The sequence below is a fragment of the Argiope bruennichi genome, chromosome 3, assembly GCF_947563725.1.
Source record: "Argiope bruennichi chromosome 3, qqArgBrue1.1, whole genome shotgun sequence".
NCBI lineage: Eukaryota > Metazoa > Arthropoda > Arachnida > Araneae > Araneidae > Argiope > Argiope bruennichi.
In genome coordinates, this window is record NC_079153.1 from 68,532,241 (window position 1) to 68,555,716 (window position 23,476).

Consider the following 23,476-nt stretch of genomic DNA (forward strand, 5'->3'; position numbering starts at 1 on the left):
CACGCTTGGATAAAAGCACTGGACCGTTTCCATTAATTTTTAATAAACGACGGAAACGACAACAAAATAGGCAATTAAAATTATGACGGATCACTTTCATCTGTATCTCATATTCGTTTTTTTATTATCATTATCGCTCGAATTTCTCGTGCCACTACCTCATTAAGAATAAAAAAGAATGCTCATTGGTTTTCACCTCGTTACTTATCTTCCGAACATCTAAGCTGTATAAATTTACCACACATATATCACTAACATAGCAACAAACCATTTTTTTCCTACATCTAGTGTTGCCAAAATATCGTTTTTTATATCCTTCTTCTTCATCTACAAAATTACCGAGGGAAAAAAAAGAACTAAATGCACATAAAAATAAATTAAATAAAACTAAAACAGTACCAAACGACATTTTTCTAAGTGCCAATAAAACAGAAAAAGAACGAAAGACTGGATAAAAAGAAAATAAATACAACTGTTGAAAGGAAGGTCATTTTTTTAAAAAATTCTGCCACTTCTCTTTTCGTCCTCAGTTTTTTTTATATACAGTTCGTATTCCCTTTTTGCCTCTTATTTATTGAATAGCAATTGAAGAAGGGATTATCTTGTCGTTTTAATGTAGGAATTCGGTAACTTTAGTTCTTTGATGTCCAACTAGAATTGTTAGTCTTAGTAAAAACAGTTCAAATGAGTATTCTTTTTTTTTTTACATCTTTTCATAAACATACTTTTTTCCTTTCAGTGTTTTGGATAGATTTTGTTTTCGATTTTATTTTAAAGGGGATAATTAAGTATGCAAAGATGTTGGACGTTTCTAGATACTAATGAAATACTCAGTGGAATGGATTATTTCTAGGAATAAGTCATTCATTTACTAGAAAAATGCTTACGAAATATATTTTATTTCTTATTAAATAATGCTGTTTGAAGTCTACCATCTATGGCTGATACAGTATTTATTTCGAAGAGATGAAAAAAATGTATTGTTTTCTTAAAATTCTCTTGTGTAAAATGCTTTGTAACAGAATGAATAGCTGCAATTATTAAATTTAGAGCTCGGAAAATTTTTAAGTCTTGTACTCAGTTTGTTCTTTTAATACATAACTTTTATTATATAATTTTGCATTCATTCTGGCTTTATAAATGCAACTATTTGTGTTTCAACTGTTATTATATTTTAAAAGTGAGCTAATCTTAAATATTCAATTAATTATTTTGCAAAAAAAATTCTAATGATATAAAATTTCATTACTATCCATTTAATGAAAGTTAATTTTTAAGTGGAAAATATTGACAAAAGCTTTATAATAAGTGTAAAATGCATGAAATATGCATGAACTACGTATAAGTAATTATTTCATTTAAATAATATAAAACAGTAATGTATTGCAAATGATTTTATTCTGTTCTTAAGCGATGTCATAGCAGTTCAAAATATTAATTAAGTTTAGAAGCTACTAATATGTTAAATAATATAATATGAAATCGCGTAATTATGGAACTAAATTCTAATAAACAATGTTTTAATATTTTAATCACATTTTAAATATCAAATTTTGAGTATTTTCTGTAATAGTTTATAAAAAAGTATACTTTCTGTTAATATAATTAACTTTTTGAAATTATGAAATTAGCTTTTCTAGCTTTTCTTTATTTCACAAATAAAAAGAGTTCTTTAAAAGTAATTTCAAATTAGATTTTTTTTATTTAAATTTTAAAATAAAATGGATATGAATTCAAATATATAGACAACGAAAAAAATTGTATATCAAAGATTTTCGATATATAATGTCAAGTTAAAAGATAGTGTTTTAAACACTTTTTTTTTGTGAAATTCTAACTAGTTTTGTTATATAACCTTACAAACATGCGATGATAAGTTTTCATTATTAATTGATACAGATTTCTTAAAGTCTTCCCTCAAACGAATTTATATAGTAATAAATATAATATCTTATTCAAAAACTGGCATTACTTTGCATTCACTTATGAAAAATAGAATAAAACACCAGTGATTTATTCCGTATCGCTATCATATTAAGATTTGCTATCTTTTTATCCTAATATTGTGATGAAATTTGCAATGAATTAATTCTTTTGATTATTTTGTATAAAAATTGTCATTATGTTACTATAAAAATATTATTTAAATATTTAAATTTTTGCATACGGATTTGTATTATAGATTCCTGAATAATTTTTATTTTTCAGATTTTGAAATTTAAAGAAATTGAAGTATTGGACTTGAAGGTAAGTAATAAAGAAATTCTTTTTTTTTTTATTTGTTGTGCATGTGATTTCAAAAACGCTGCCCGCTTTTGCAATTGCAAATAATAAATAATAATTTTCAACAATGAGTAAAGTAAATTCGAAACAACGGTTATATTTCTCTCTGATTGATTGATTTATGATAAATAATTTTTAACACATAATGTGCCGTTTGATAATGTTTATTATTGATTCTTTGTAAAAAATGTAAAATTAAATTTAAGAATTCGGAAAATACTATTCGAATGCATTGAGCAAAATCCCAGAAAAAAGTCGATTACAAAATTTCAACTTTAACGACATGAAATAAATTATGTAAAATAATTCTTTATATTTTAAAATTACATTACGCTGATCGATCTTTTTGTGTGTGCGTTCATAATGTTACTTACTACTTTGAAAAGGCGTTTTCTGAAGAATGTGTCATATATATATATATATATATATATATATATATATATATATATATATATATATATATATATATATATATATATATACATATATATATATACAGGGTGTTTCATAAATGATGGGAGTAACTTTAAGGGGTGATAGTACACATCAAGACGAGTAATAGTAAGGAAACCAAGTGTCCCAAACGTCTTCCGAAAGAGATAGGCGCCATCAGAGTTTAGGGCCCTAAATTTCAAATGATGATAAAAAACGTTTAAAATTTAACCCCCTCAACGCGGTTAAATTTGCGCCACTTAACCGCTCCCGATGGTTTCAATTTTGCGCTCAAAATTTAAGTTAAAGTCTAAGCTTTAGTAAACATTTAACAAAATAAAAAAAAATACTGGTAAAAAGTAGTTGTTCGGTACTCCAAAGTCTAGAGCGCCCTCTATCGGCATTTTTTAAACTTTGTCTTTAAAAAATTTTTTTTAGAAAATACTAATTTAAAGAATGATTTTAGCGAAAACTGCAGATGAATCGATCCATTTTTCCGTTTTCTATTATCATTTGAAATTTAGGGCCCTAAACTTTGATGGCGCCTATCTCCTTCGAAAGACGTTTGGGACACTTGGTTTCCTATTTACTATTATTCTATCACCCCTTAAAGTTACTTCCATCATTTATGAAACACCCTGTATATGTATTTAAAAGTTTACTCCGAACCCGATCACATAACGTGATTCTTATTATGACGCCTTTATTAGTATCTTGAAGGTGTGGACTAGAGTTTCTAAAACTACCGAAACGGAAAGACATAATTCTGAAGGAACCATTGCTATATCCATCCTCACGTCAAATATTTCCTCAATTAATGGAATACGCAATGACCATTAATCAAAAATTGGGATTTCATTGTTACATGCGCGCATTGGCTTTCAAAGTCATGTCCATCCTTCCGGCAACTCTCATTTGCCGGCTGACAAGTATTACTGACCGGTTTATTGCTCAGACACGCCTTTTGTCGAAACTTTTAATTGACGCGTTTGCTCCACACTAATTAAAGCCGGGAGCATTAGGCTGACTAATTGCGCCTTTCATTGTGGAATCGGTAGGATTCAAGATGATTAGAATTCGCCTTCGATTCATTTGGACATCGGAAAAAGAAAGTAATTTAAGCCGCCTTCTTTTTTCTTTCTTTTGAGTTATTATGTGTTATTGTTGTAAGTCGCTTATTCTGGCTGTTTGTTGGAAAGATTTCCTGCTGATGTTAGAAGCGACGGTCGTATATAAATTCCTGCGATTTGTTATGTTAATATGTCGATTTATTGTTGAGCTGCGTGTTTCTGTGGGAAATGAAATGTACTGGGCAGTACTTTTCAGGAAAATTATTCAATAAATGGTTTCCTTTTTCAGTTAATAAATTCAGAATGTTTATTAGAGTATCATTAGATTCTAATAATGACAAACCAGGTTGCACTGTCGGAGAACAAAGTACCTTAACAAATAGCTGACAATAAGCATGTAATAACTGACAGTTATTTAAAAAGATATATAATGTAATGGTCTTTGCATTATTATTTTACTTTATTTTTAAACAAATACATTAATTTTAAACATCAATTAATGACTGTAAAAATGTATTAAATTTTAATTGATAAACGTTAAAAATATTAAATTTAACTCATTTTTATGAATACATATTCCGACTATTCTTTTTAAGTTATTTAAAAAATATCTAGAATGGAGATAACAAATGTACTGCATAAATTAAGACTCAACCAATCAAATAGTATGTAAAAATGATGGAAATGCATATTCCGACTATTCTTTAATATACTTCTTCTTCTAAAAAGTTGTGTGTGTGTGTGTGTGTGTGTGTGTGTGTGTGTGTGTGTGTGTGTGTGTGTGTGTGTGTGTGTGTGTGTGTTTAAGGGTATCTCTTAATCTAATTTAAATTCTAATTAATTTCCAAATTTTTAAAAATTAATCGTATTACTTTATTCTAAAATTTTATCTCATTCCCAGATCCAAATCTCACTTTTTTTATTTAATTATTTCTAACACGTGCTGATTGCTGACACTTAAATTCTCCCGCTCCGAACAAATGGATAAAGAATCCCTTATGCTTATAACATACTTCCAAAGATACTTAAGATTCCGTTTCCTAAATCGACACGCGTCAAAGAAATTCTTGAAATAATGTCTCAGTAAAAGCAGTAAGAGAAAAATGTTTTGCATTTTCGTCTTTGTGTCTTGATTAAACAGACGCATTTCAATTAATTCCAAATTTCTCGTCTTCACAACCACGCATCTGCAAAAAATATGATATATATATATATAATAATTTCGAATTCTGTCGGCTTTTTAATATATAATATTATTTGTTGCGAAGCATGATGCAGTTTGAAGACAATGAAGATACTTTTAATTTCGTGACGTCGTTTTATTTCATTTTGAAGAAGCAAGCATATGTACAAGCGACGAGCACACAGAACGACACAGAGAGGAATGAGGGAAGAGCTCTTGGACATTTTACTCCTTCACGCCGAGCGTCTGAAAATATCGGCGTTTAGCTGACTAAGCAATTTTATGAAGCTTCTCTTGAATTAATTAAGTAGTAAAAAAAAATCTATCTAGATTTCAGTACTCATTTTATGTCTTGTAAGTAAAAAAGAAAGCGTCTTTTCAAACAAATTGATTGAAAAATGCTAATTGAAAAGAATTCGTCACTAACTAGACAATGAACTTTTATAATATTTTAATATACCGAGATGAATTACAAACAATCAATTCAGCGAGCTGAAATAAGAAGTCTAGTAAAGGTTGAATAACTTGATAGGGTTTCATCTCACACGCATAATTTTACCACATTTGAACACACAAAAACATTTAGTTTAAATAAAAAAACGTATGGGTTTTTATTTAAAAATGCATTAATTTTTATTTTCAATTATGTTTCGAAAAACGTGGTCTGGTTTTATTCCAAGAATATAAAAACAATAAAAATAGATTTTGAATAGGTTTATTCTATTTCTGATTATTTTTTTCTTGAGACAGAAAGCAGATTTTCATAGATCATAAGCTAAAAATAATATAATTCAATTATACTCTTAAAGATTTTCAGAATTTCGCTTTTCTAATGAATTTTTTTATCACATGCCAATGACTCAATGTCGTGTAATATTGTTAAGATAATTTATCAAATTTTTGTGGAATTTCAGTTTTTTTTTTAAAGCCGAAATTCCACTTAAGTTTTAGTTCAATATTTCATTGTTATAGAAAAAAATGTGTATTTTTAATCACCCACATTTCGTAAAAGAAGCGCTGAAATTTTCAGATTTTTATTGTTTTAATTAAATCAAACATGCAGTGATGCTACTAGGATGGAGCAAGCATGATTCATGCCATGAGTGTTATGGCCATGGGGCGTAATATCAAGGAATTTATTCGTTGTATTTAAAAGAAAATTAACTTTCTAATATGCTCTTATATCCAAGGTTTTTAAAAGTTATAAAAAAGTTATAAAAAAAAAACGTTCAAATATTTCGGATGTAAGTTGCCTATCTATTAGAAAAGTAGAAAATATTTATTAAAATTAATCATCGATCAATTGCTTGCTTTACGCACATACAAACTAAATATTTTAAAGTTACGAATACAATTTCAAAAACAAAAAGTTAATTGCTTAACGGTTGTTAAACACTAGCATTTGCCAATAATGTTAGAACGAATCTTTTATTTATGGAATAGATCTCGTGATTCCAAGATCATAAATGCGAATTATTTCAATTTTTAAAAAAATTCATTTGAAAATTTGTGTATTGATTTTTTGAAAAAGAAATTATTCCTGGTTTTATTTTTTTTCAAAAACTGTGGGATATTTTTGACATAACTTGTGTGACATAACCCATTGCATGAAATAATCGTATGTTACATAATACATGGTATAATGACTTAATTTCAGATATCGTCATACCACGATGTTTAAGATTAGAAATTTTAAATTGTTTTTAAAATAACATAATTCTCTCTAGCTATTAATAAAACAATCAGAAAAGATATATTTATTTTTTTAAATAATATTTACAATAGACATAACTTCATTAAAAGCTTAAAAATAAACTAAATTCCAGTTTACATTTCAAATGGTCTACACCAATTTAAATTTGAATCTTGCATGCTTATGAAAAAAAAATGTGATGTTACAGCATAACACTACTCAAAATGTAATTGTTTAATAAGCTGTTTAAACCTTACGAAGCCACATTTATCTCATGACTTTGACATCATGGAAATTAATACTATTATTTCCATTTAATTCTCTGAAAAATTTTACTCCATAACATTAAATAACCAGATCCAGTAACTTCATTATATTCCCAGAGTTTATTTTTAATCCAGAATTGTAACGGATTAATACAAAACCACAATAAAGGAGCAAAGTCTTGAACAATATTCTTTCTTATCCGAAAAATTCCTTTGCGTCGTATTTTTCTTCCGTTAGGAACGGGTGGTTATTTTTTGCATCCTCTGTTCAAGCAGTTTTATTTTTGTCTACAAGCTCACCTAAAACTTTTGGTTACCGGGTTAAGCATGCAAAGTTTTCCATTCTTTATTTTGGAGTAGCTGAGTTAAGAATGTAAATACTAACAAAAAAAAAGTTGCCATTTAAAAGAATTTTAAAACTAAACAAAGCCAGATAAAAATAATGTTAGTTTTGAAAAGATATACGATAGAGGCAATTGTCATTCTGTACATAATCTCCAATTTGAAATTATGTAAACAAAATTAAATTTGAATAAATAAAAACAATCCGATGTAAAATCCCTAAACTCATGTTTGCATTAAAATCTAGAAGTTATTTTTTGAGGGGGAATAATCTATTACGTTTTCAGGATATAATATTACATAATAATTTGTGATTCATTTTGAAGTAAGGGAAACTTAATCTTTTATATTTTTTTGCATAAAACTATTTTTATTCAAAATTGATCTTTAGTAGCTAGGCTGCATATTTTTTTTTTAGAATTTTCTGCATTACCCCACTAAAATATCGATTGGATTTTTCCCGTTTTTCATGTTTATTTCACATATGGGTTATTCGTGTTTATATGCATATCTTCTCATGCCTCAACGAAGCCTCGTTGAGGCACGAGGGCAGCGTGTTATTCTCATAATCCTCTCAATAGAATTGTCTGATTGTCGTGTGATCGATCCTCACCTGCGGCAAAAAACCGCGGTGTGTTGTTCAAATGGGCAGTGGTGGCCTGGTGGTAAGGTCTTGTGTCGTTGGGTTTCAGGTTCGAAACCCGATTGCATCATAGAACCATCGTGTAAGGGGGATCTGTTGCACGTTAAATCCGTCAGGGCCAAACGTCCTCCCGTTAGTATGGTGTGGAGAAGGGATGCCAGCTCAGATGTCGTCCTCGCGATCTGCTCGCGGTTCATAATTACGAAGTCAGTCTCAAAATAGCCTTACTGTTGCTTTACAACGGGATGTTAATGTAACTAAACTAATCTCTAGACTCAACTAATAAGATTTTCTCGAAATTTAATTAAATGCAAAAAATTTTCAACTTCTTTACATAAAAAAAATTCTGTAATTAGTTTAAATGAAAAAAAATGTGATTAATTTGCATAAAAAGTAAAATGTTCAGAGCTTAAATTTATCAATCCATTATAATTGGACGCATAGAATGTTAGCGGCTATTTATATTTTTTATAAAAAGAGAAACAAATTACCGATTTTCAATATTATGAAGTACAATATTAAACAAGAAGGAGTAATAAAATTAAAAAGGATAGTTTAGCTTTTCTCCTTCACTTCATTCAGTTGCTGATTGCATTGGTAGAATGTCATTGATACATATTGCCAGTACTCTTAGTATTTTAGTAGATTAATATATGAAGCGTTGTTTAATGCCATCTTAGCCATAGTAGATTAATATAGAAAGTGTCATTTTAATTCAAGTAATTATTTTTTTATTTATATTCTAGATATTTTTTTTAAAATTTTGATAAATATTTTAGACGATTCTTTAACTGAATTCTATTCTTTATTTAACTGAATTCTATTCTTCATTTAACTGAATTCTATTCTAACTGAATTCTATTCTGACTATTCTATTCTTAAATTCTGAATCCCACAAGTTCTGAGAAAGTTTCTCTGTCTTAAATGTTACGAATTCCTTCTAACTAATAGACTTGCTCTATGTTAATTAGTGCTTTACTATACCTGCATCTTCGTACCAATATCAGACGACATGAGCAAGACAAAATAAAGCAATTTCACATTAACTTCGGCAAATGAAAATGCTGACGCGAGAAGATAACTATAACTGTAACTACGAACTCAAAAATTAAAGAATTCTAAAGTGAACAACAGAAAATATTGAAATCAGTCAAACAGGATAATTATCAAAATATTTCGAAATTAAAATACCTTGAAGCCTTTTTGATATCAAACCAAGTGAATTATCTTCAGAAACGCTACCTCAAAATTTGTATAAAGAATATTTCCCTTGCTGTCGAGAAAAGTAAAATCATTTTAACCATCTCATTTTCCTCTTTCGTAACAGTCAGTGAACACCTCATTTTGGATAACCGCCATCAAATCATCCGGAAGAAGATAACAGCCAAGATTAATTAGCGAGAGTATTTTAATCACAGCGCTACTTCCCACAAGAATAATTTTCGTTAATTCTACTTGAAAATTTTTGTATTCTTTTGTGTGTATTCATGCTTGTCCTTAGTGTAACTGTTTCGTTCCCCAATTATACTGAAATGAAAATTGTAGATTCTCGTAATTGCTTTCAGTCATGTGATTTCAAAGTTCTAGTTTTGATTTTCTGTTGAGATAATTAAATTTGCCTACATTTAAATAAAAAAAATTATGAATTTTAAGCCAATTCATTATATGAAAAATATAAAAATGTATATTTAGTCAATGTTAATAAATAGATCATGTTGTCAGATCATGTCAATGTTAATAAATAATCACGAATAATGTTAGTCAATGTAAATAAACAGAAATTCATGGTCAAGGTGAAGAATTTTAAATATTTTTTATTGGTGCATAAAATACTATTTTGCTGTTTGATTTAACTTTGTTTTAAGAATGGTTTTATTTACATTTGTTTAATATGCATCCTTTTTTAGATTTTCAATTATTTTTGTATAAAAGAAAAATATATAACTGATAGCAGAATTATTATTATTACTAGTTGTAGTAAAATAAACTATAAGAGTAAAATATTGCATAGCGAGCTAATACCAAAAGATGACTATCACGCATCATATAATTATTATTGGTAAGAAAAGCTTATTTCATATTATTTAACGCTCTTACAATGATTTTCCTTTTAAATTTTATGTAGATACTAAATTGTGAAGTTATACCTTAATATTTATAAGCCACAGTTTTAAATAAAATTTTATCACATTATTTTACACTTTTGACAAATTGAAAAATTTATATAAATTTATCATTTCTTATGCTAACCTGTTCATAATTATTAAAATTAAGATGACTATCGAGATGGAAATGAAGTAATGCCTACATAATTCTAACTTAAATGTTATTGAATATATAAGCAAAATTGCATTACATCTCTTTAGTATTAATCAGCAGGAAAATCATGTAGTTTTTGACAAGGTCGTTGAAAGTCGTTAAAAAGTTGGTGTATATTGATCACAGCAGCAAGATGCCCTGCTGCTTATACCAATCTGATGCCTCTAAAAGATTCCTTTGCTTTATTAAACAAGTTGAAGAAACAAGGACTATCGAGAAAATATTGTTAAGAAATGGGATAGATGGTGGGAAAAGATTCTTTATTCAAATAAGGATATAAGAATCTGGTAGATAACAGAAACACAATCCAGATTGCTATAAAGAACAAAACGTGCACAACTAACAACACCAGCAAATACAAAATTTCTAATCAAACAATAGACAGTGTTAACGATAACATTCACAATTCAAGATTTTGACAAGATCTAACTCCAGAGAAATTCCTTCAATTTATTTTCCAAAATTTATCCAAAAATTGATATAGTTTTCCGTCTGAACATGGCGTCAGCTGGAATTCTCCAGATTCTAGAATTCTGCCGATAACGATTCCTAATAAAAATAGGGCCATAATTCATGTATTTCCAGAACCTACATTTTTGTCGCCTAGAAGAACCTTTCTTTATTAATCTATTAAAAATCTCTCTTTTCAACATTAAGACTAATAAGTTAGGGAAACAAAATTGCAGATCATTATCAATTCGATTGATACTATCGGGATTTGGACCTTCCATTGCCACCGTGACACCGCGTTTCGCAACGAGCATTATTGTACGCGTTGATTGTGAGATTATCCTTCAATCTCTATTAATAATAAAAAAAAGTCTGTTTGTCTATACGCGTCTTTTAAAATTCTATAAAACAGGTCGTTTAACCTAGAGCAACCAAAGTAGGAACAAACGTGTTCTGCGGGTGAGAATATAATCTCAGAACTATTTTTTTCACTTTAAATTAGAATTTTAATTAAATAAATAATAGGCAAAATTTTGGCATCTTCTCGACATAATTTTAGGTAGTATTATTACACAAAAAAATATTTTCACACAGTTTCAAAATTTAAAAATTACCTTTTTCATGACACTTAATTATCGTATAATTTTTTTCCTAATTTTTAAAAAAAATATTTTTATTCATATTTTACAATAATATTTTTCCCTGTTGCAATGAAATTCAAACTGTTTTTAATGTACCTATTTAATTATCTCACAATTTTAATAGTGTATTTGCTTTCATTATTAAAAGTCAAAGAATGGATATTCTGTTTACATTTAAACACTTTTTGGAAAACTTCTGTTGGAATTTTTCTTTCTGATTTTAACTTCATCAGTTTTTGTTTAAGGAATAAAAATCTTAAGTTATAAATCAGCTGAAAATTATATTAGTTATTCATTAATTTCTAATTAGTATATTTTATTCTACCTAATATGCTATTAAAGATGTTCATATTATATAAACAAACTGTGCCATACAGTTTCAATGTTGGAATTAAGTGCGGAATTTATAGGGAGAATGAAAAAGTGATAAAACAGCAAGCAATTAGATGTTAATTGTTATATACATATCCTTCTGTGACGTCAAGTGACCTGAATCTATTAAGGACATTTCATATACAAAATAAGGAGATTAAGTAATACAACACGATGTTTAAATGTGCTTTTTTTAGATAATTCAAATTATGCAAAAAAAGATTTCATTGAAATTTAGCAATATTCATGATGAGCAGACTGGTCACCAACTGCTGCTAATGAGAAATAAGAAAGTAGAATTACGGCAAAGGCAATGTAAAATTTGAAGATAGTTTTGCTAGAAAGTTATATTTGGAATGACACTGTAATATAACAAGATTTAATTCTATTGAGGAGGTACAGGTATACATTAATAGAAAAGATATAAAGTAAATTAAAATAATACAATTTTAAAGTTTGTTACAATTTGTTATTTAAAAATAGATTGTTGAAGGAATCATGAACAGCAAGTTATACCTAAAACATTTAATTGAAATTCAATACAATTAATATTCCAGGAAACGAGCTGGTCGTTAAAAGCGGCAAGTAATTAAATAAAATACAAGCACCGCTATAAAAATGTTGCAGGATTAATTAATTAAATAGATTAATTGATAATAATTAGCAAGAGCAAGCACTCAGAAGCATTAAAATATTAATAAATAAAAAATAGTAGTTTAAAAATGAAATATAATACGAGTTGCCCTTTATTATGAAAGAAAATGAATCTTTTAAAGATAAACAAAAATCCTGAAAAATGATGAAAAAATGAAAATGTCTATTTATTACTGAGATTAAAAGAAATTGATATATATTTATCTGGAGAAAAAATTTAAACTGTTTAATAGCATTTAATAAATATCAGCATAGGTTTTCAGCAATTCGAATGGTTTTAGTTTATAAAATTTTCTTGATAAACTGTTTGACATTTTCCGCCCTCAGAAAATAAAGATTTTCTCACTAAAGCTCAAGAGCGCCTAATGAATGAATAAGTTAAATTCATCAACCACAAGAGAGAGTTAAAGTGTTTGAAAACGCAATTAGTAGAAAAGCTTTAACTCTTAATGAAGTCCTTCACAATTTTTACTGCTGCTTCTTTCGCAGTGAAATGAAATGACTTTTAGGATATTGAATTTAAAGTTTTTATTATCTTTTTTATCCTTTTTCCATCAGTTTGCGACTAAATTCTTAAGTTGGTGGTTTTCTTTCCAGTCTGATACTCACCGCTTGCGTGTTTTTAATTTAACCTTCTGATTCACTCATTAACATTTGCAGTTTGAGGAGCAAATTCAAAATTTACTGTGAGATTGTTGATAATTTTATCGTTTCCAATGGTCTTGGTAGATAGTTTGCTGTATCAAGTAAGATTGATACTGATACTTGATTGTGCCTGATGCTTTTGAATCTGATAGAGACAATAACCGTATCTTTTCCTGTTAGAATGAAATCGGTTATTCGGTGGAAACAGATTACTGTACATGTGCCGCGAGTATTTGACACTAATACTAATGTGATTCGAAACTGGGATTTCACTTCTTCCGAAGAAGATTGGTGATGATATATGGTATTCATGATTTTAACAGTGATTGACAAATGGGTGAGAAGAAGAAAGGAAAGGCTCTGCTGATACTGTTATCTTGGCAGAAGATGGTGGTAAGGGCACCGTTAAACAAAATAAACGGCAACTGCTAGAGATGAATTGTATATACATGTATGGTGTCGATATATTTTTATGAGATTTTATTATAATTTGATATATTAATTAATTCTGACTATATAGTTTAAGAAAATATTTACAAATAACTCAGATATAATTTCAGGTAACATCTATAGAATTTAAAAGTATTTTTTAATTCTACTTATTTTTTATGTAAATTACCGAAATTTTAAGATATTATTGATTATTATCCTTTTTTCGTGATTGTATTAGGTAAAGTAAATGGACACAAGGCAAATTAAAATTAGTGCAATAACTTTTTCAGTAACCATGTATTTGTTACCTCAGTGCTACCTTGTTATAACAACCATGAAAGTGATTAACCCTTTCTAGGGCCGTGGGAACTATGCTTACCACCAAATTTATCAATCTTTGTATGAAATTATGTAGGTTGGCATAAGTTCTGACAAATGTTTTTAGTAAGTCAGAAACTTAGATGCTTCAGTTCTTTATCTTACTCAAAATGGTGTGTCTTAATTTGTACTTAATTATTAATTAACCAAATTAATTAATTAATCAAATTAAATTTATCTAATAAGCTAAATGAATCCCTTTTCTTATTCTAATTTCAAGCCTAAAAATATTTTAACATAATATGATTAGAAAAAAATGACCGTTTAAAGGGTTAAATGATTTATCGCAATGACCGGTTTTTATTAATATTTATATATACTGGTTATTTTTAATAATACATTATTACGAATATTGAATTTCTTCGCTCATCAGTTTTGCCACAGAAATTGTAATTTTTATTATTAGCTATATTGTGTTATTATAAATCATTTTATAGTAGCTAGAGTAAAATTTAAATGATTATTGTTGCTGAATTATTTCGTTTCTTCTTCTTCTTCTTCCTTTTTAGGGAAAGTTTGCAAGAAATTATCCAGCTTTTATTATGTTTCAAAAAAATTCTATTAGTTTCAACTATCGTCGTGTTTGATACTGTATTCTAATTAAACCACTAGATAGAATTTATATCTTTAAGATTTTTCTTTCTTTTATGGCTATTAACAATACTCTATCGAATATGAGAAGCCTTAAAAAAAGTAATTTTTAGGAATGAAATGAATATTAATGAGTCGATAGCAGAGCAAAACGGTTATTAACATGAATATCGCATTAAAAAAGATTTTATTAAATTCTAAAAATTTCCCAAAAGGAAAAAAAATTATTTAATTTTAAAATTACGCTTTGAAATACATATAAGATTTTTCAAAAATTCTTTGAAAAATTTATTTTGTACAAATGGTTGAAAATCCATAGATATCCCTCATGTGCAATTTAAATGAAAAGAAAAATATTAAAAAAGAAAGTACAGGGTGATCAAGAAATAATAGGAAGGGTTTGGAGCCTTGTAGAGTGTCATGTACTGGACGAAATATAACAAAATGTGGCCACCATACTTATTAAATTATGCGGTTTCATTTTGTCAAGAAAAAAAAATTAGTACCAAAAATTCTGGGGCTGTGATCGGAAAGTTCGTCATGTCATTTTCATATACGGGTATTTTTTGTCACAATACCGAGGATAAAAGGAAAGGTTACGGTAATTCAAGTCATTCTGCAAAAATTCGCCGATGGCGTTGTCACTACCTGAACGTGCCTTATTAGTCAAGCTGTTTTATCAGTGGGATGAAAATGCCAGTGCTGCTCTTCGTGAATACCGGCGGTTAAAATAGTTACGTAAATGACCTATGACCATAACTAACTTACAAAGAATTGTTGAAAGATTTGAAATAGCAGGAGTTCTTGTTATGCAACCAAGCCGAGGACGTAAAGGTATCAAGCAGGAAAAAATTGAAGAAGTTGCAACTGCCGTTTATGGATCATTCGATAGTTAATAAAAAGGCTACCAGCAATGCATAATCAATAACACGCCAAACAGATATTCCATTCTCGACAGAGCGGAAGATACTGAGTAAGATCCTGAAATTTTATTCGTATAAGAAAACACCCATTGAAGAATCCCAGGGGACAGAAATACCCAGTTTGATTTTGCTTTGAGCTTTTGGGCTCGATTGGAAGTTGATGATGAATTACCGTGGCAGATATTATGAAGCTTTAAAGCTCACTGTCATGTGCATAGACGAAAAAATGTCGATATGCTGCGAGCCATCGTCGAAAACCTTCCAATCCACTTCCAATCTAACCATTGTGACAACGCCATCGACGGGCGAATTTTTGCTAAAATGTCTTGAATTCCCGTAACCTTTTCTTTTATCCTCAATATCGTGTCACAAAATAACCTTATTCGAAAATAACATGATAAAGTTTCCGATCGCAGTGCCAGAATTTCCCCTATCGGCGTTTTGGTACTAATTTTTCTTTCTTCATAAACCGAAAAACCGCATACTTTAATGTGTATGGTGGCAAAATTTTGTCATATTTCGTCCAGTACATAACATGCTACAGGGCTCCGAATACCTCCTGTTATTTCTTGGTCACTTAAAAGTATAGAAAGAGTAAATTATTTTAAAGTACAGAAAAGAAAATATTTGAAACTTGAAGAACTCTATTCTTTATATAATCTAATTAAGAAGAAAATAATTTTCTTAATTCTTTCTTCTTTTTAAATGAAGGTCATTAATATACGCGATTATATTCATATTATTTAAACATAAATATTTTTCATACAGTAGTTGAATTTTCTTGGCGATGAATAAACGCATGTGAAGCCTTGGGCACTTCATATTACTACATTATAAGTACTTTATATTACTACATTAAGTATTTTATATTATTATATTTATATATTAAGATATTTGTATTTCAAATCTCGTAGATACAATCTGTTCTGATTCTTACAATACTTGAATATATTCTGATTTGATCTTTGAATATGCTCTGATTTGTTACTTGAAATGCTTGAACATATTATGATATACTGTAAATATATTCTGTATCAATATAACGCAATAATAATAATCTTTCACATAATAAAATATTAGTTTAAAAGTTCAAAAGCTATCGTCATGTTGTTCCACTTTTCAGTGTAAACAAAATTGTTTATTCTAAACTTCAGAATAAATCACTTTTATTATCCGGTTTGTTTGTATTTCCTTCTATTTTCTATGGAAATGTCAATAAAAACTTCAAAGAATTGAAAAGAACCGTAACGCATTTCAGTACAACATCTGCTTCTGCTTCTGTCAAGAACATCCCAAAAGACTATTACTTCGAATAAAAAAAAATTGTATTGCCATAATAGTTTTCCCATCCTTCACACAAGAAAGCCATTTATTTCCAATTCTTCAACTGCCTATGTTCTATCTATATATAGATGCGTTTTAAATTGCTACTTAACGTCCAAACAGGGAAGATGTCGATACTGGAAAATGTTTGGTTGCCGAACTGCTGCCACTCATATAAACATATACTCGAAATAAAAAAAATAGCCACATAAACTTTCCTTCTGACGTTAAAGAACTAGTCCAAACATCATTGGCATTTTGTTTTTGTATATAGTGTCTGTAATAAAAAGAAAAACAATCAAATAGGAATCAAAAGGAAAAGAGGAACGAAAAAAAATGACAAAAGAAGAATCAGAAAATCAATCTTGGTATGTATCAAGCATTAAAATCGACTAGTGTTTTCTTTTCCTTTTTTCTTTTTTTTTTAGCATCTTTTTCTTTTGGTGATTGATTTGTGACAACTGTTCGTTGCCAAGTTGTGGACCCGGATATCAATAACACTGTCAGCTTGCACCCAAAGTTTGGAATAAAAAAAAAGAAAAAGTCCTGCTTCGTAAGTTCCGTGAAAAGTAATTGAAACTGTCCAGTGGCATCACGGAAGAGTATCGTTATGTCACTTCCTCTAATAGAACACAATTCTAATATCTGACGTAGTTTATACAGCATGTCAAAAGTTATGAGATCTGGACGTTTAGGGGTAGCAGTTGTACGTGAATAGCTGGGATACATATTGATATTTTGGAAGCTTATTAAATAACTAATTTGTTGATGGAAACGAAGAATGCTATCTCATTTGTGCAACTTTCGTGCTCTATTAAGAAATTGATTAATGCAGTCTGCGTGGATTTGTTTTTCATCTATTTTCTGAGAAATTGGCATTAATATATATCAAACACGAATATATGCGTGCTGTAGCCAATTATTAGATAAAGCAAGGACTGCTCGAAATGATAAATTTTCTCATAATTTATATTCTGTGCTTTTATTTATTAATAAGCCTTAAGCATGTAATATTACGAAAATTATATCGTTATTAAAAAAAAAGAGTAGTTTCGTTTGAAAGATGCAAACGATTTGTATCACTTGAGTTTCATTTCACTCGACGAAGGAAATATCAACCATTTTTTTAGAGAACTGATGTCCTAGATTAACTGGGACCGCCATGAATCTCGTATTGGAATTTCCGAATTTTGTTTTGTCTCTTATTGAAAAAATATATCAGTGTTTTAATTCGAATTAAAGTCCATGCTGCTATAGATTTAAAAATAAAAGTTTAATAAGTTTAAAATTAAATTAGAAATTAAAAATATTGAAGAATGCAAAGCGAAAATGATGCTTGCTATAAAAACTAAAAGATATACTTATTATTATTATTATTGTATTTAAAAATTATTGTATGTATGAGTTCTGATACTCTTTTTTAATTGTAAACATTTTATAGTTTCTTTGGCTTCACCATTTTCTTGCCGCAGCATAGACAAATATGACTCTTGCGCCAAAAAAATCCCCAAACCAACAACTAATTGTAACCCAATAGCTAATGTCTAAATCTTTAGAATTCGGGATATGCTTCTAAGTGGAGAAATGCTTTAGAGACATAAAAAATCATATTTTATGTTGTTTGAATCAATAAATTTCAATTATTATATATATATATATATATATATATATATATATATATATATATATATATATATATATATATATATATATATATATATATATATATATATATATATATATATATATATATATAACCAATCTAAAGTAAGAAAAAGTTTGAAAACGAAACTAAAATGAAAACGAAACAAAACAGTTTCGCAATCGCAACTAAAATTTATTACCTATTTAAACTAAAACCAAAAAGGAACTTCATAGTATTTAGAGAGCGCAATTGCAGCTACTTCTAAAACACAGATGAATTGATACAAAAGTATTAGAATCAAGTTAATAGGAAAAACAAAAATCAAATAAAAATTAAACCAAAAAATTATTAAAAAAATATTAAAAAAAGAATCCGGCCTGAAGACTTTTTCAAGGGTCACCCTCAGGCAGGGATTCAAATAAAGGGATTTTTTCTGTGAGGACATACAGACTTTGTCTAATAATGATTCCTCGTGACCCGAAAATCCCCTGAAATTATGCTCAAGAGATATACCATTTTAACAGAAAGGAAATACAAAATAACAAATTAGAAATAAAGAACCACAACAAAGTAAAAATACAATAAAAACAATAACAATAAAAACAAAAACAGCATTAAAATTAAAATTAAAATTAAAAACGAAAACGCCAGAACATAGCATTCCAACAGTCAAGGAAACTTTAAACAATCGATTGTGATTTCCTGTTTTTAAAAAAGTTAACGGTAAATTATGTAAACAGAGGTAGGCACCCAGCGCCATCTATTGAGTGATCCAATATGCAAGTAAAGTTCTATTTTTATTTAAGCCAAAGGATTAATCCCAAACCATACCTTGTTTAATTAAAAAATTGACATTACAGTAATTTCTAGGAAAATCATTTTTAATTAAATTTTTAAGGAGGATATTTGATGCTTCAATATAAGAATTTTTATTATTGCAAACCCTTTTGATCCTGTTAACTTGTGAGAAAATTAGATTTTTGAAAATTTTAGAGTTTAGATTGGAATGATAGTTACATAGTTTTGTAATTTTAAAGTTGAATTCATCCCTTTTATCGTAGATACCAACTATTGTTTTATCATTAGCAATTTCGATTTTTAAATCCAGAAAGGTAGCCTCAAGTTGATTTTTATTTGTATCTTTTAGAATTAAATCTTTTGGATAGCAATTAGTAATAATATTAGTATTGTCGAAGTTAATCAAAAGTAGGTCATCAATATATCTCCACCTGTTTATTAAATTATATTTAATTATTTTTTTCTCATAGTAATGCAGGAATTTGATTTATCTCCTTAATTGTTCAGAATGTAATTTAAAATATATTGGCCAAACTAGCAGCGAGCTTAATTTAAGAATTAACAATCACAGATCCGATATAAAAAACTTCATAAAAAATAGGACCACTGACTTCGAACTGGAGCATTTTCAAAACCATAACTTTAACAATATTAATATCTACAATATTAACGAATTAAACAAAAGATTAGATCTGGAAAACATTTATATTTGCAACCTGAAACCTTTATTTCCTTATGGTCTCAATAGTAAATTAAATGGGGAAGGTTATGCAGATTTAAACAATAATTGCATTTATAACAAATTTAACATATTTAAAAATTTTCTAAATAAAGATAACTTTTCTAAAAGATTTAAAAGAGGTAAAGGGAAAGGAGGCAATTTTCAAATTATATTTGAGGAATTTCAAAATTACTGTAATCTGGAACACAATAGTGAAAACATTCACAGAATTAGGAAATACAATTTTGGTCTTAGAAATAATAAAATGAAATGGTTTTTAAATAATAAATTCGGGGAATTAGAGTTTAAAAATTCGTACACTAAATGTATTATTCTAGATCTTATTAAATGTAAACTTAACATTGGAAAAAACGATTTACTTTTTAATAATAAAAATAATGTTTACAAAGAATACTGTGTGATTAAATTCTTGGATATTTACTTCGAATATCTAAAATTACCCAAAATTATACATAATAATAATATATTTTTTCCTCTTGCAGATAAAACTACTGTATCAATAGCGTTTAGTTACACTTCAACTTTAAAGAAAAAAATTTGTAATTATAATTACTATAGCAAAAATTTAGATAAAATAAATAAAACAGATTGTTACTGTAACAAGGAAAAATATAAAGATTTTATAGATATTGATAAAGGTCATATTATTACAGGTAATTTAAAAATTATTGAATCCAACTCTTTAAGAGATTTGATGGGAAGAGGAACAAAATTTAGATTAAGAGAAAAAATAAACCATAACAAAATTTTGATTTCTATTGGTAATGATTTGGATGTTTTTATTGCCAAATTATCTAGAAAATACCATTGGCCTGCGGAAGGTTTCGGGGAGTGGAAAGTGAGAATTTTAAAGGAAATTAAAATAAAATTGAATACTGATTTTGACAGATCTAAAGAACGTGGAATTTATTTTAGTAAAACATTAAAAAATGAAATAAAAAATTTAAAAGAAAAATTTGTTATTACAGTAATAGATAAATCAGCAAATAATTTCTGTTTAATTTGTAAATATTATTATAAAGAACTTTTAATTAATGAATATAACTCTAATGCAACTTATATGTTAAAGAACACCGGGAAAAAGGAATTAGATAAAAGAATGCTAGCTTTCGCAAAAAAAACCAAAACTAAGACTTGCTCTCTTAACTATCCTTATTTATTCCCAACAGTTAAATTTCATAAAAATCCATTAAAATTCAGATTCGTAACCTGTAGCACTGGTAGTTATAATTACTATACGGGTAAACATTTCTTTAAATACTTAAAAATTATCCTGGACAAAATAAAAAATGAAGACAACTTTATTATTTCTAGTAACAAAGAAGTATTGGATTTTCTTAAAGATAACAACATTAATAAACTTAATACTTTTGATTTCGAAAATTTATACACTAATCTACCTCATGAAAAATTAAAAAAGGTCTGCACTTTTATATATGACGAATATTTAAATGAAAATATCATTCCTAAAAATAACTGGCTTGAGTTATGTAATTTTAATATTATTGAAAATTACGTGTTTAATGGTATTAATTTTTGTAAACAAGTCAAGGGCATTCTAATGGGGACAGCTTTCTCAAGTGCTTTAGCTAATATTTTCCTGCATTACTATGAGAAAAAAATAATTAAATATAATTTAATAAACGGGTGGAGATATATTGATGACCTACTTTTGATTAACTTCGACAATATTAATATTATTACTAATTGCTATCCAAAAGATTTAATTCTAAAAGATACAAATAAAAATCAACTTGAGGCTACCTTTCTGGATTTAAAAATCGAAATTGCTAATGATAAAACAATAGTTGGTATCTACGATAAAAGGGATGAATTCAACTTTAAAATTACAAAACTATGTAACTATCATTCCAATCTAAACTCTAAAATTTTCAAAAATCTAATTTTCTCACAAGTTAACAGGATCAAAAGGGTTTGCAATAATAAAAATTCTTATATTGAAGCATCAAATATCCTCCTTAAAAATTTAATTAAAAATGATTTTCCTAGAAATTACTGTAATGTCAATTTTTTAATTAAACAAGGTATGGTTTGGGATTAATCCTTTGGCTTAAATAAAAATAGAACTTTACTTGCATATTGGATCACTCAATAGATGGCGCTGGGTGCCTACCTCTGTTTACATAATTTACCGTTAACTTTTTTAAAAACAGGAAATCACAATCGATTGTTTAAAGTTTCCTTGACTGTTGGAATGCTATGTTCTGGCTTTTTCGTTTTTAATTTTAATTTTAATTTTAATGCTGTTTTTGTTTTTATTGTTATTGTATTTATTGTATTTTTACTTTGTTGTGGTTCTTTTTTTCTAATTTGTTATTTTGTATTTCCTTTCTGTTAAAATGGTATATCTCTTGAGCATAATTTCAGGGGATTTTCGGGTCACGAGGAATCATTATTAGACAAAGTCTGTATGTCCTCACAGAAAAAATCCCTTTATTTGAATCCCTGCCTGAGGATGACCCTTGAAAAAGTCTTCAGGCCGGATTCTTTTTTTAATATTTTTTTAATAATTTTTTGGTTTAATTTTTATTTGATTTTTGTTTTTCCTATTAACTTGATTCTAATACTTTTATATATATATATATATATATATATATATATATATATATATATATATATATATATATATATATATCGCAACTAAAGATTATTTCTTATTCACGCTAAAACCAAAAAAGGAACAGGAAAAACTTCATAGTATTTAGAGAGCGCAAATGTAGATACTTCTAAAACATAGATGAATTGAGACAAAAATATTATAATCAATTTAATAGGAAAATCAAATAAACCAAATAAAAAAAGAATCCGGCCTGAAGACTTTTTCAAGGGTCACCCTCAGGCAGGGATTCAAAAAAAGGGATTTTTTTCTGTGAGGGAATGCAGACAAAAAAGTCTAATAATGATTCCTCGTGGCCCGAAAATCCCCTGAAATTAGGTCTAAGAGATATACCATTTTAACAGAAAGGATAATACAAAACAACAAATTAGAAGAAAAAAAACCACTAATAAGTAAAAAAACAATAACAAAATAACAATAAACACTTAAAACACTAAACCATTAAAGCAAAACAAAAAGGAAAGTACATACCAGCAGCAGGCAAGGAAATTTTAAACTATCGATTGTGATTCCCGCTTTTTAAAAACACAAAGCTAACGTATTAAAGGTAAATAATAATTGTAGTCTCCCAGCGCCATCTATTGAGTGATCTAATACGCAAGGAAAACTCTATTTTTATTTTAGGTAAAGGATTAATCCCAAACCATACCTTGTTTAATTAAAAAGTTGACATTACAGTAATTTTTAGAAAATTCATTTTTAATGAGTTTATTTGATGCATCAATATAGGAATTTTTATTATTGCAAACCTTTTTGATCCTGTTAACTTGTGAGAAAATTAGATTTTTGAAAATTTTAGAGTTTAGATTGGAATGATAGTTACATAGTTTTGTAATTTTAAAGTTGAATTCATCCCTTTTATCGTAGATACCAACTATTGTTTTATCATTAAAAATTTCGATTTTTAAATCCAGAAAGATAGCCTCAAGTTGATTTTTATTTGTTTCTGTTAGAATTAAATCTTTTGGATAGCAATTTGTAACAATATTAGTATTGTCGAAGTTCATCAAAAG

The 23,476-nt window shown here is 27.9% G+C and overlaps 1 protein-coding gene across 1 annotated transcript in view; it reads left to right on the top strand.

Moving 5' to 3' along the window:
• LOC129963619 (heparan sulfate glucosamine 3-O-sulfotransferase 1-like) overlaps positions 1–23,476 on the top strand; it is a 160,662-nt gene that overhangs the window by 29,758 nt on the left and 107,428 nt on the right. Inside the window, exon 2 of the mRNA XM_056078093.1 lies at positions 2,209–2,247. The gene's annotated coding sequence lies outside the window, so the exon portion shown is untranslated. The remainder of the gene's footprint in view (positions 1–2,208; positions 2,248–23,476) is intronic.